Source organism: Carlito syrichta, unplaced genomic scaffold (genome assembly GCF_000164805.1).
Source record: "Carlito syrichta isolate Samal-C Ts95f unplaced genomic scaffold, Tarsius_syrichta-2.0.1 Scaffold288097, whole genome shotgun sequence".
Classification (NCBI taxonomy): Eukaryota; Metazoa; Chordata; class Mammalia; order Primates; family Tarsiidae; genus Carlito; species Carlito syrichta.
The window spans coordinates 179,066-190,985 of NW_007232193.1; the positions used below are offsets into that span (position 1 = coordinate 179,066).

Genomic DNA, 11,920 nt, shown 5'->3' on the forward strand with positions numbered 1-11,920 from the left:
TACCACGCCTGGTTAGTTTTTGATTTATTGTAGAGATGAGGTCTCGCCAAGTTGCCCAGGTGGGTTTCGAACCCGCAGGCTCAGGTAATCCACTCACCTCAGCCTCCCAAGGCATGGGATTACAGGCTGAGTCACCGAGTCCAGCCCAGCAGAATTCTGTAAAACATCCAACGAGGAGATGATGCCAATCCTACTAAAAGTATTCCAGGCAATTAAGAAAGATGGAATTCTCCCCAAATCATTTTACGAAGCTAACATCACACTGATACTCAAACCAGGTAAAGATTCAACCAAAAAAGAGAACTACTGGCCAGTGTCTCTTATGAACATAGATGCAAAAATCCTCAACAAGATTCTAGCAAATCAATTCAAAAGCAAATCTCAAAAATCATTCACCATGACCAAGGAGGCTTCATCTCCAGGATGCAGGGCTGGTTCAGCATTCGCAAGACCACAAATGTAATTAAATACATCAACAGATGTAAAAACAAGAACCACATGATTATCTCATTAGAAGCAGAAAAAGTCTTTGATAAAATCCAGCATCCCTTCTTGATAAAAACCCTCAAATACCTAGGTATAGAAGAAATATACCTGAAAATAGTGTCATCCATGATAAACCCACAACTAACATATTGCTAAATAGACAGAAACTAGAAATATTTTTCCTGAAAACTGGGAAAAGAGAAGGGTGCCCACTCTCACCCTTCTTGTTCAACATAGTGTTGGAAGTCCTAGCTAGGGCAATGAGAGAAGAGAAGAAAATCAGGGGTATCCAAATAGGAAAAGAGGAAGTCAAGTTATCCCTCTTTGCTGACGATATGATCCTATACCTTGAAAATCCAAAAGAATCTGTCAAAAACCTGCTTGCACGGAAAAAAGCCTTTGGCAGATTCTCAGGGTACAAAATAAATGTGCAAAAGACAGTTGCATTCCTATACACCAACAGCAAGCAGGCAGAGAATCAAATAAATAGCACAATCCCATTCACAAATAGCCACACAAAAAATGAAATACCTCGACATCTTCCTAATCAGAGAAGTGAAAGACCTTTACATGGAGAACTACAAAACACTGCTCAAAGAAATCCCAAGAAGACACAAACAAATGGAAAAATATTCCATGCTCATGGATAGGAAGAATCAACATTGTTAAGATGTCTGTCCTACCAAAGGCAATTTACAGATACAATACCCAATAAATTACCATCATCATTCTTCTCAGACCTGGAAATGACAATACAGAAATTCATGTGAAAACATAAAAGACCACAAATAGCCAAAACAATCCTTAGCAAAAGAAACAAAGCAGGAATCATCACACTTCCAGACTTCAAACTTTATTATAAGGCTACAGTAATCAAAACAGCCTGGTGTTGGTACAAGAACAGGCATATAGACCAATGGAATAGGACAGAGATTCTGGAAGCAAAGTCTCAATTTCTCAACCAACTCATCTTTGACAAAACCTCCAACAATAACCACTGTGGAGAGGAGAACCTATTCAATAAATGGTGCTAGGAAAACTGACTTATTACATGCAAAAGATTGAAACAGGACCCCTACTGATCACCATACACAAAAATTAACTCTAAATGGATCAAAGACCTAAATGTAAAACCTCAAACTATAAGAATCTTAGAAAACACAGGAGACACCCTTATGGAAATTGGAACTGGCAACGAATTCCTGATCAAAACCCTAAGTGCCCATGCCATAAGAAATAAGATAGACAAGTGGGACCTCATCAAACTGATGAGATTCTGCAAAGCAAAAGAAGCCATCAAAGGAGCAGGGAGACAGCTCACAAAATGGGAAAAAAATATTTGCCAACTATATATCTGACAAAAGCCTAACATCTAGGATCTACAAGGAACTCAAATGCACTGGAAAGAAAAAAACAAACAGCCCCATTAAAAAGTGGGCAAAAGACAAGAATAGACTCTTCTCAAAAGAAGATATATGGGCAGCCAACAGACATATGAGAAAGAGCTCAGCCTCACTAATCATCAGAGAAATGCAAATCAAAGCCACATTGAGATACCACCTAACCCCAGTAAGAATGGCCATCATTAATAAAAACAAACAACAGTTGCTGGCGAGGATGCATAGAAAACAAACGCTTTTACACAGCTGGTGGGAATGCAAACTAGTGCAACTTCTTTGGAAGACAGTGTGGTGATTTCTGGAAGAACTAGAAATTTACCTTCCATATGATCCACCAATTCCCCTGTTGGGAAGAGGAACTCAAATCTTTCAACAAATAGATACCGGCACACACATATTTGTTGCAGCTCTATTCACAATAACAAAAAGATGGAACCAACCATGCTGCCCATTGAAGTTGGACTGGATTTTTAAAATGTGGTACATATACACAATAGAATATTATGCAGTCATAAAGAAAGACAAACATATGGACTTCGCAGCAACTTGGATGGATTCAGAGTCTATCATACTCAGTGATCTATCATGGAAACAACAGAGTACCATATGTTCTCATTCATAACTGCGGACCTTAAAAAATTGTAATACTATAAGAAAGGTATTGGCAGTAGTGGGAAAAACTGCCTGGGAAGGGGGGTGGAATTGGCAGTTGAGGGAAACTGCCAGGGGAGGGAGGGGCACACCTCATTAACAAGGGTACCTGCATAATGAACATTTGCATACCTAACCCTGAATTGTACCCCACATCTTTACAATTAAAAAATAAAAATATAGAAAACTGTCCTCATGAACCTTGATAGTTTTTTCTTTATACAAATCAGTCTGAGATCAGAATAAAGAGCAAACTTTTACAAGGAACATTATTTAACCCACAAATTACAGAGATTAAAGCAGCAGTTGAAGCCAAAAGTGTTGTTGCACAAAGTACACACTCCCACTGCTTGATCTGAGTACCTCCCCACCAGCACAAGTTACTGGGAGAGTCTGGTCCTCTTGGGACCAACACTGCCTTCCATGCAAATATGCCCAGACTTTCCCCAATTCCTTATTCCATTATATGTCTCCTCATCTTGATTCAGCCTCTGAACAACTCACTAACCTGCCTAGACTCCTCCCCGATCCATTCTTTACCCGCATCTGTGCTATAAAAATTTGACTCTATGAACCTACTGCATTAACTCGTCTTCTTTGCTCCCTGACTTCCCAATGGATTCCACCACTGAGAGGCATCAGCAGGGAATCAGAGGGCGGGGGAAACAGGTTGGAGTGTGCATTTACACGGCTTCCTCTCTGCCAAGTGACAGTTTGTTAGCAACTCCAATCCTTCACCAAAGGCAGTCCTCCCTAAGGCAATGTCTTACTGAGATCTGGAAACCTTTTCTCCTCTGGACCTTTCAGACTCACAGGTAATACCCCCTCTCCTGTCCCTCCTTACTGTGGCATCACTGGGCACCTCATCCTCTCTTATCTATGTCCTTCAGCCCTATCCACACTTCCACACCCCTGTGAATTGTTCTTATTTAACTCTTTTCTGTTACTACTTTTGAATGTGCCATCCATTTCCTGCCAGGACACTGATTGGTACAATGTCTTTATCCTACCTGGTACTTTGATTTTGCATAAGAAACTGGACTCTGTCTGCAGTCTTTTCAGATGTAAGCACTTCTTATCCCTAATTCTAAGTACTAAAGAACCTCACAGCTTTTTTTAAAATAAAGATGTAGGGTACAATTCAGGGTTAGGTAGACAAACGTTGATTATGCAGGTACCCTTGTTGATGAGGTGTGTCCCTCCCTCCCTTAGCAGTTTCCCTCAACTGCCAATCTCACCCCCCTTCCCCTGACAGTTTCCCACTACTGCCAATCCCTTTCTTGTAGTATTATGATAATTGTTCAAGATCCACTTATGAGTGAGAACATATGGTACTCTGTTCTTTGTTTCAGTGATAGATCGTTGAGTATGATCAACTCTAAATCTATCCAAGTTGCTGCAAAGTCCATATGTTTGTCCTTCTTTATATCTGCATAATATTCCTTTGTGTATATGTACCACATTTTTTAATCCAGTCCAGCTTTGAAGAACCTCACAGTTTTTAAGATGCACCCTGTCACCCCCAGATCATGACCCATTCTCACATCCTTTGAAGCACAGACCAGCTGGCCAGATTTCCTATGTCTCTCTTTGGTTTTGTCATTTTATCAGTCTGTAAGACTCTGAATTTTACCTCTGGGTTATCCACATCAATCTCGGCAAATTCTGTGCTCATCTAGACAATCCATCTAACATGCAGCCATGAAGCTCCTAAAGCTCCTTTGTTTCCACCTACTTTGGGAATGTCTCAGGATTCTCTTCAAGACTATGTTTCATGTTTTGTCACCAGTCAAAGCTGATCTCCTCTAAAAGTTCAAAATCCAGTCTCAACTTTCTCTGCATCAATTGACTCCATTATTCCAACTTGCTGGTCAGTTTACAAAACCTCTAGTATTTTAATCCTGCATTGGCACCCCAGCCATTACCAACCTCATTCTCCCTTCTGGATCCATTTCTTTCCTTATCCATTCTACACCCTTCTTGCACCATTCTAAGCACTCCTTATCAGTACCTTCTTTCTTGACCCTCACTTGTCAGTCTCCCACCCACACATATGAATGGTTAACTTAGCTCAATTTGCCCAAGGTTCATACTCTTAAAGGCAGACTGTGAGGTGCAGCTGAACAAAGTCACACACCAAAGTAGATGGGTGCCATTGGAGTTATTCCCTCACCATACCTGGGCCTTCAGAAACACTCAAATATCAACTATATTTTTTATATGATGTTGGCCAGAGTCTTCTCAAAGTTTCATCCAAACCTTTGCTGCTCTTCTTCACACCTTGTCTGGAAAGTCTCTCTCTCTCTGTCTCTCATACACACACATACACACACACACACACACACACACACACACACACACACACACCAGAGCCACCAGATGTGAACAAACTCTCACCACTCTCATCCAAATCTATAAAGACACAGATCTGAGACCATCCTGACTTCATCCTTTCTTCCAATGAAGAAGTGAGGAACTTCCAACCAACCTTTCTGGGCATCTCAGGTAACAGTTATGCACCCTTTTTCTCCTCTCTGCTAGCTCCTCCCTTTGGCTCACAAATCTACTGTGATCCTTCAATCCTGAACTTCTAGCTATCGACATTCAAAGTCAGACTACTTGAAAGAGTGTCCAGTTTCTCCCTTTCTCATGCCCCATTCATACTTCAGTTCACTGCAGTGTGGTCTCCACTCTACCCCTGCAATGAGCATATCTTCAATGTCACTGCTAACCAGATTGCCAACTTCAACAATCATTATTCTCTCGTTAACTTTTTCTAACAGTTTACTCTATTGATCATTCTTCCTTTTTAATATCCCTTTCCTTCAATGACTATGAATCTAATTGCTTGTCTCTCTTCCTCCCTCTTGGGTCTGTCCTATTTTATTTTTTCCTTATCTTCTCCCAGGTTCCAGTTATATATTCTCTCCTCACTCTTCCACTAACCATGGCAATCTCAGTCATATCCACTGACACAATGATGACTCCCAAATTTTTATTCCAGACTGGCACTCTCCTGAGTTTCAGAGCCAGATTCTAATTTCTCACAAAACATGAGCACCTATAGACACTTGTTTAATGTTCCAGAACCAAATTTACTTATTTTTCTTTCTTATTCCTTGCCTCGGGGAACAACAATACTGTTTATCTGAATCATTAACTGAACATCATCCTAGATTTTTTTCCTTATCATCTATATCCAATCAGCAGCTAAGTCCTATAGAGTTTCACTACTTTGACATGTCTCTGTTCCCTCACCTCCATTGCTATAGCTACTGCCTCGGTCCAGGACCTGGTCACCTCTCATTTTCACTATTGCAACTGTCTCCTATCTATCTCCTGCCTCTAGCTTTGTACTCTCCAACTTATCATTCAGAGGACAGTCAGGGCAATCTTTCTTTTTTTGCATTATTCCTTTTACTTCTTGAGTTTACATTCCATTCTGTTTTTCCCCAAATTTTATCCTAATGTACTTTCATGCTTAATGTTATTTATTCATCCATCTGTGAGACTTCTATATAATAAAATACATATGGATTTTGTTTATTTATTCATTTCTATTATTTATTCATTTACTATGACTACAAGACTGTGTAAAAACATTTTTTCTAGATCGGATTATTATGAAAATTATTATAAGTATAGAGTTGCTCAAAACATCATAAATATATGACAGAGTTTGAGAAATATTTATTAAACAAATATTTTATTGGAAAGGGATCTCAATTAGACAGATAAGAATCTGTCTAATATCTTTAGTATACCTAATGAAAAAAATGTTGAATTTTTTCTTTGTCTTGTGCACCTGAGATTTTTACACCTGGGCAATATACAAGAAGGGTGAAAATTTACCTTCTTTTGAAGTAAAGGAAGGGAGATTGTAAAGGAGAGTGAACATAGAATAGCAAGGTAATTTCTCAGTTAAGTCTCATTTAAATAAGAGCACACAAGGGAGTGGAGGATCCTTCAAATTCTCTGTACCCTGTGTTCCCAGGGTTCCTTGTATCCCACTTTGAAGAACTGTGTGCTCAAGATCCCTTTCCTCAAGCCCCAGTTTTGAGGCAATGAGAAAAGTGGTTGAAGGAGATCTTCATTTACTATCCTGGCTATTCCAAAAGATCTAACCTTGCTCCTCTCTCTTCTTTCCTCTTTTTTTTTGAGGCTGTATCCTTGCTTTCAAGGAACATTTATTCCTTCTCATAACTGCTGTTATTTCATATTTCAAATTACCTTCTCTCTCCCCCAAACTATCTTTAATTTCTTTCTTTCTAGATGCTTTTCCTTCTGCTGTTAAATTTGCCAGGTATCTCCTATTTGTGTGCTTTTAAAATATTTTTAGTTTAAAAAAAAATCTACACTTGATTTTGTTGCTTGGTCTATATATACATATATATGTCATATTACACATTGCTACTGTAATTTAATTCAATTTCTAAAAGCAATACATAGACAACATCTCTTAAAATGTGTATATTTCAAAAGTATATATAGTCTCCATTCTCTTTGCAGCTACATTTCTAGAATTGTGTGCTTGACTGATGTTGGGAGCCGGCTGTGAGGCCCGCCTGAGCGTTAGGGATCCAGGCGGGCTACAGACCCTGAGACCACCAGGTTGGGTTCAGGAGCTGAAGGGCTATAATATGCCTACTTTCTCTTAGTACTTTACTTCCATTTTCCCCTTTCCCTCAATGATTAAGACTTAACTTCTTCCTGTAGTTTTTCCCATTGTTGTCTACTCCCTTCAATACACTTATTTATATCATCTAGATTGTCTACCTCTATGATGCCAACAAGTAGTCTGTCTCATTCTCCTATCCACCCCCCAACATTCTCCCAGGGGATGTGTACCAGTCAGTGCACTGGGGCTGTCTTTCTTTCCAAGAGACTTATCAAAGCTCAGTCAAAACAATCTTTATCAAATGGAAACCTGGGCTTCACAATCTAGTTTAAAACCCTATGATGGTTTCTCAATGTGTACAGGTAAAGTGAAAATTCTTAGCACTGAATTTATGCATTGGCCCTTTCTATGTCTCCAGCCTTATTTCTAGTGATTTTCCTCCCATTCAAAATCTGTTATACCTCTCTACGCACTCATATTCCCCAAACACCATGGTGTTCTGTTTCTCTAGGCCTTTATGCATGCAGTCACACTTTCAAGAATACCTTCCCTCCTTTCTTGGCCTAAAGAAGTCCTACCTGTCCTTGAATAATTACTGTGGTGAAGTCCAAATAGCATCCACATTGTCCCATTATGTAATTTTTTATTTTCAGAACTGCCTGCACTACTGGATTAAAAGGCCTTTACAAGCAAGGGCTGTGTCCTCTATGTTTTCTGTCAACAAATCATCAGCATTTAGCGTGATGCTGTTAGATTGTTTCTAGAATTGATCATTGCAATTGTTATTAAATAATTGTTATCAGAATATAAATACAAGTGAATTCCTACAATTTAAATCTCAATGTTTTAAACTCACAATAACAAAACAGATATTTGTAGCTGTAAGAGTTTGAGAAAAAAATAAGTTCAAACAGCCGAGAAGAATTGAATCTACTTGGTATGATTTAAATAATCCCCAGACTAAAGGCAAGGTGGGTAGATGCCTGGGTAAATGGTGTTGCTGTTTACCAATGTCCTTAGTAAAGTACCAACCAACTCTCTGATTAATCAAATCAACTCTCTGATATAATTTTGAACAAGCCATGTCAGTATACTTTAATAAGCATTCTGATTCTTATTTTTTATTCTAAGTTGTCAGTTAAGCAGGGTATGGGAGACATAGCACAAGTTTTAATATCAGGCAAAGTAAGGGCTGAATGAAAGCTCACCCCTTAAATTGCTTTGTGACTTGGAGATGTTGGACTTCCCTGGAGCATAGTTTTATCAATGGTCATCAGGATAGTTACAGCAATTCACTCAAACACTTTACACTCAAGTGCTGAGTATAGTGACTGCTCAATAATGTTTATTTCCTTTCCCTTTACAAATGAAATTTATTTTTGTACATTTTCATCTGAGTTTCACTTTGCAAAGATTCCAAAAGCCTCTCCCAGTACTAAGTTATTTCCTCCATGCACTGACAACCTAGTGCTGGTCTCTCTAGTCCAAGAATTCCCAACAACCTTTAAGTTTTCTTTTTAGAGAGTAATTGTCTTCTTTTCTTTGCTAAAACAAATGTGATAAAATCAATAGAATAGATTTTTAGAAAACATTGATTTACCTTAAATGCTAACCTGTTCTCAGTTGCTTGGAACAGAAACTGTAGATGCTCTCTCCTGCATCTGGGAAAACTGGTCTCTCCTAGGCCTCCTTTCTTCTTCCTCTTACCTGTCTTCCTTAGAGGTCCTTGTGCTAATTGGTGCTAATTGGATGGCTTGGAATCACTGCTGCAAATTCACAGCTTGAATTGGCTCAGCTCACTATCAATCCCTATTCTGGTTCTGCCTTTTCTCAAGTTTACACTCTTGTTGCCTAGGAAATCCCAGTGACTGTGAAAGCCCAACCTGTTTGCACCGGGAGAGAAGCCAACCAGAAGTTTTGCTAGCAATTGTTTGGTTTCTAAAATGGCATCAAAACTTGTTTCCCATGTTTTCTAAGGTAGTATTTAGCAAATTGTCTTCCTTCTTTTAGGCAGTCCATTCCTTTTTGTTGTCCCCAGAAGGCTTGCCGCCAGGGTGCTGTTACCAGGTGAGACTCAAAACCACAATTCAGGAGCAGGCAGGTATAATTATAGGTGATTCAAAGTCCTCTCTCCTTCTTTGCATTCACATACCAATAGGACATCTTTTCCACTGTTTCCGTCCTTGGGTTCTTTCTTTTCTCTTTTCATTTCTTTTCTTTTTTTCACACGTTGTTTGGCAATTACTTTGCCAAGATAAGAAGCAGTCTAGTGACCTATTTAGAGGAAAATAACTGGGTTGCTAGCTTTCTAGAGAGAAATGGGAAAATAGAGAGCTGGGAGGAGCTCATCTTGGGTCAGAAAAACATCCCCAGCACTGTCTTCAAAGAGTTTAAATTTGTTGGATTGGTCTGTTTTATGCCAGGATGATTTTTACCATGCAAATTTTTTTTTTTTTTTTTGAGTTGGAGTCTCACTCTGTCGCCCAGACTGGATTGCAGTGGCCGCTCCCAGCCACCGCAGCCTCAACCTGCTGGGCTCCAGCGATCCTTCCGCCTCAGGCTTCCAAGTAGCTGGAACTACAGGCGCGCACTACCATGCCCAGCTGATTTTTTGATTTATTGTAGAGATGAGGTCTCACCTGCCCAGGCGGGTCTCAAACCCGCGGGCTCAGGCAATCCACTCACCTCAGCCTCCCAAAGGCGCGGGATTACAGGCTGAGCCACCAAGACCGGCCACAAATTTTTTTTATGTCAAATTAATTTACCTTTCTCTTGTACCAGAAATTTTTTAGATATATTTTAAATGTCATTTCTTTCTCTACAAATAGGTTATAGAAAAATGCACTTTTTTTACACTTGTCATGGTATTATTTTTTATACTTAGAGCTCTGATATACTTGGAATTCATTTTATGATATAGTGTGAAGCAGTACAGATCAAATATTGTCTTTTTTCTAAATGATATCCAGTTGTCCTAGCAGTATTTGTTCTAGGCACTATGCAAACTTCTATAACAACAGGATAACTAGGAACCAGCTCCTGACCTTTAGGACTTTATAGTTTCTTTTTTTTTTAAACATATTTTTTATTTTAAAATTGTGGGGTACAGTTAAGGGTTAGGTATACAAATATGCATCGTTCAGGCACCCTTGTTGATAAGGGGTGTCCCCCCATCCCCAGACAGATATTAATTACCGTTAATTCCACTACCCTTGCCCTCCCTGTCCCCCAGGACTTTATAGTTTCTAAAGAGGAAGACAGATACTTCAACAAATAATTGCAATATAGTAAGAAAAATCCTTCAAAAAAAGAACACAATGAACTCTTTTATGGGTGTAGTGGTCAGGAATGTGAACACAATAACACTGGATATTGAAAAATAAGCAGTAGTTTTTCATTCCAACACAAGTGAGATGATATTTCTGAGAGAGGGAAGAGCACAGACAGAGCAGAGACTAGGGTTAAAAATAGCAAAGTATGTTTGGGGGGCAGGTAGCGCACATTTGGAAATGGGTAGGATGAGTTTTACTCAAGATATGTCCAGGGGGTAGCCGGAAACAAATCACAGTGCCCTATATTTCATGCAATGGGAACAAGCAAAGAGTTTAAATAGTGAGGGATGAGATCAGGTTTCTGTGTTTTCATGGCCACGCTCACAGCCCATTGGAGGATGCTTAGAAGGAACAAGACTAGAGGCATCATTCTGGTTTGCTGGCTGCTATGATTAGATTTCAGGGATCCAGGTTTACCTGACTGACACAGAGTTGATCTCAATAAATTGCCAAGTGTTAGGGGAAGATAATGTGCGGGAGTGGGAGGGAAGGATTTACTGACCTGAAAGCATCATCCTTACAACCTTGTGTTAGTCATGAGGAAAATGAAGTCATGACTAGTGATTCAAAGGAAAACATGAAGAAGGCTTCATATCTGTCCTTCAAGGAAGGGCTGTCATTGACCAAGTCAAGTGGTTTCATAAAGAGTGTAGAAATAAAACTTTATATCATACACACACAATCGAATGTAATCTGCAGGTTCCTGGCCCTGGGTGACATCCTTACAGCATGAGAATCCACAGAATGCACAGACACCAGGAACCCAGTTCTGCAGACCTCCAAGCAAATCTTTTCCTGGAATAGGCAAGAGGGTGGGTCATTCCTTATTTCTTTAAGGAGTATTTGTAGCAGTTACTTTATTTTTTGAATCAAATTATATAAAGATCTCTATCACAATCCTAGAATAAAGTGATCAAAAACTATTGCTCTTCCAGGGCCTCTCCATATGTCTAATATTTTCTTCTCTATGTTTTTAACTATGTGATACCATTCATTTGAAACTTTTATCACAGTGAGATTTAATTTCATTTAAGAATGCTAAAGCAAATACAAAGGCACAATCATTTGAAGGTAAAATATTTCACAAAATGCCACCTACCAGAGAGGTCGTTCTGTACAGCAGTAAGAAACATAAAAAAGATAGAAAAAATATGGGCTATTGATGACACAATGGAGCAACCAACCACACCAACCTTGGATGGGCCACCTTCAGGCTTTATCAACAAAGATGAAACAAACAAACAAAACCCTGGGATTTTTTTAAAATTTGTTTCTTTTCCTAGTAGCTGGATGTAATCTCATAGTTTTTACCACATATAAGGATATTCTCTTCCATGTAGGAGATGGTAGATGAATTTTTCTAAAATCAAAAAAATCTTTAAAAATACCTTAGCCGGAGACGGGGCAAGATGGCGACGGCATAGGTGAACTGG

General features: G+C 39.2%; 1 protein-coding gene across 2 annotated transcripts in view; it reads right to left on the reverse strand.

Annotated features, from left to right (window-relative positions):
• CAPSL (calcyphosine like) overlaps positions 1 to 8,987 on the reverse strand; it is a 40,118-nt gene extending 31,131 nt beyond the window's left edge. Inside the window, exon 1 of one of the 2 annotated variants that reach the window (XM_008053356.1) lies at positions 8,863 to 8,987. The gene's annotated coding sequence lies outside the window, so the exon portion shown is untranslated. Of the gene's footprint in view, positions 1 to 8,755; positions 8,843 to 8,862 lie in introns of those variants that run through there. The other variant, XM_008053357.2, reaches the window with a different exon arrangement.
• Between the last annotated feature and the right edge of the window lie 2,933 nt (positions 8,988 to 11,920).